Here is a 1,931-nt window from a genome sequence, read left to right as displayed (position 1 = left end):
CCCCAAAAAAAAAAAAAAAAAAAAAAAAAAAAAGGAACCTTAAACACTTAATATAAAAATCAGAGGAAATCAGATTTTGACCTGGCTCAAAGCAGAAAAGAAACAATGATGGTGAGTGTGCTATAGCCATACAGTAGGAGGGACACGGGTAGCAGAACACCAGAGACAGTGGTGGGATCTCCCCATTCCCCTAAACCATATCACTGCTTAATTTCCATGGAGCCTGCTAAGAAACTCCAGTCACTGTTTTACCTACTAATACGCTGAGCCCCAGTGACAATAATGCCACTATTAGTCAGGCAACTAATTCTTAGCTTATAAACTCCCGCAGCTTGCCAGCCACTGTTTCATCACTCATCAATATCATCCACTTCCCCACGGAACCGGGGCCAAAACTGAGGTCGCCGAACCCTGTCTTAGCTTCAGGAAACTGAATCTGTTCAGGTCATCCTCTTAGGAATCAACAAAAACAGGTTTCAGGCTTTCTGTTCTTTGAGAATCCCATCTTTAAAAGGCCTGTGTTCTTGTTTATTACTGACACTGTTCACACAGCAGTAACCCCTGCCTGATTCTGGTCTACTGAGATATAAATGGCCCATATGGCCTGATCATACTTCAGTAGTATTTAGGAATCTTTGATATTTCTCACACTAGGCCAGCCTGGGATGTCTACCCCTCCAGTGGAGGAAAGGGGAGGGGAGGTATCCAGGAGCTAAAAGGGTAAAATAACTGAGGTCATTCCTCCAACCTGTCCTGAAGCACTAGCTGACCAGCCACACTGAGTAAGGTTTAAAGGCTGTGGCTAGCCTCCACAGTTCTTCTCTAGAGGGAGTAGTTAGTCGCTAGGGCAAGAGGAGGGGCGTCACCTGGGTAAAGCTCTTTCAAGATTATCTGGGCAGCCTCTGAGGCACACTGACCAATAAAAATTTCTGCAGCCTTGGCCCTGACTTTTTTTTTTTTGTAAACAGAACATAAAGGGAAATCAGCTGATAAATAGAAGCTTCTATGTAAATGACATTAGATGTAAATGACATTGAGAGGCTGAATATGTTCAGTTCTATGCTCCCAACATAAGCACCACAAGTAATCCCCTAGATGCCCTTCCTTTTTTCCCACTTCATGTAACTAGTGACATTTTTCCCACTAAAGCACTCTGCCTCACAGCCTCTGCATTGGTCTCATTCATTCACTCACCCATTAAATATTTACTGAGTGCTACCATGTGCCAAGCACTGTGCTGGGCGCTGGAGATACAAATTAATAATGTACGGTCCTTGCCTCCAGGGTAGTCCCGTGGTGTCCTCAGGGCCAGCCTGGTAATCCCAAGCCAGCCCTGGGCAACGGGAACACGGTGCCCTTTGCAACAGGTAAGAGCGGTAGCAGGGGACTGGCAAACTGCCAGGCCAAAGGTTTTCCCAAGGTAAAACTGGATGTGACAGCGATCCCAGCCCGGCTCAGGCTGACACCAAGTTGGGAAGCAGGGGCCAAAGGGGCGGAGGGTGCAAAGGACCCGGTTGTGCGGAGGACCCCGCCGCAGTCGCCGGGCTGAGTGCTGAGCGGCCGCGCTACCCCAGAGACGTCACTGGAGATGTGGGTACAACGATGACTACTGGGCGCGAGTCAGCTAAGGGGGTGTCTCCGAAGGGACACTTTGAGGAGACAGTTGGGGTGGATCTGGGGTGACACCCAAAAGGATGGTTGGTCCTGGGTGTTTGAGGGTTCGGTGGATGGCAGAGCTGAAGGGTCAGGACAGGACTGAAGACGAGGTCGGTCCAGAGGGTCGAGGAAGACCGGAGGGTGAGGTTGCGGCGACGAGGGGGAAGGGCGGAAGGGAAGGGGCGCTAAGGGCTGGATAGGTGGGCAAACTGAGGGCTTTTCTCCTAAGGGATCATTTGGAACGCGAGGGCAGTGGGTCTCCGGGACTTCTTCCG

The 1,931-nt window shown here is 49.9% G+C and overlaps 1 protein-coding gene across 1 annotated transcript in view; it reads right to left on the bottom strand.

Moving 5' to 3' along the window:
- The window catches only part of RUSC2 (RUN and SH3 domain containing 2), a 60,454-nt gene that overhangs the window by 58,141 nt on the left and 382 nt on the right, over positions 1-1,931 (bottom strand). The window lies entirely within an intron of this gene.

This window comes from Lipotes vexillifer, unplaced genomic scaffold (genome assembly GCF_000442215.2).
Source record: "Lipotes vexillifer unplaced genomic scaffold, Lipotes_vexillifer_v1.1 scaffold920, whole genome shotgun sequence".
NCBI classification, from domain to species: domain Eukaryota; kingdom Metazoa; phylum Chordata; class Mammalia; order Artiodactyla; family Lipotidae; genus Lipotes; species Lipotes vexillifer.
This window is presented reverse-complemented; position numbering and strand designations above follow the sequence as displayed.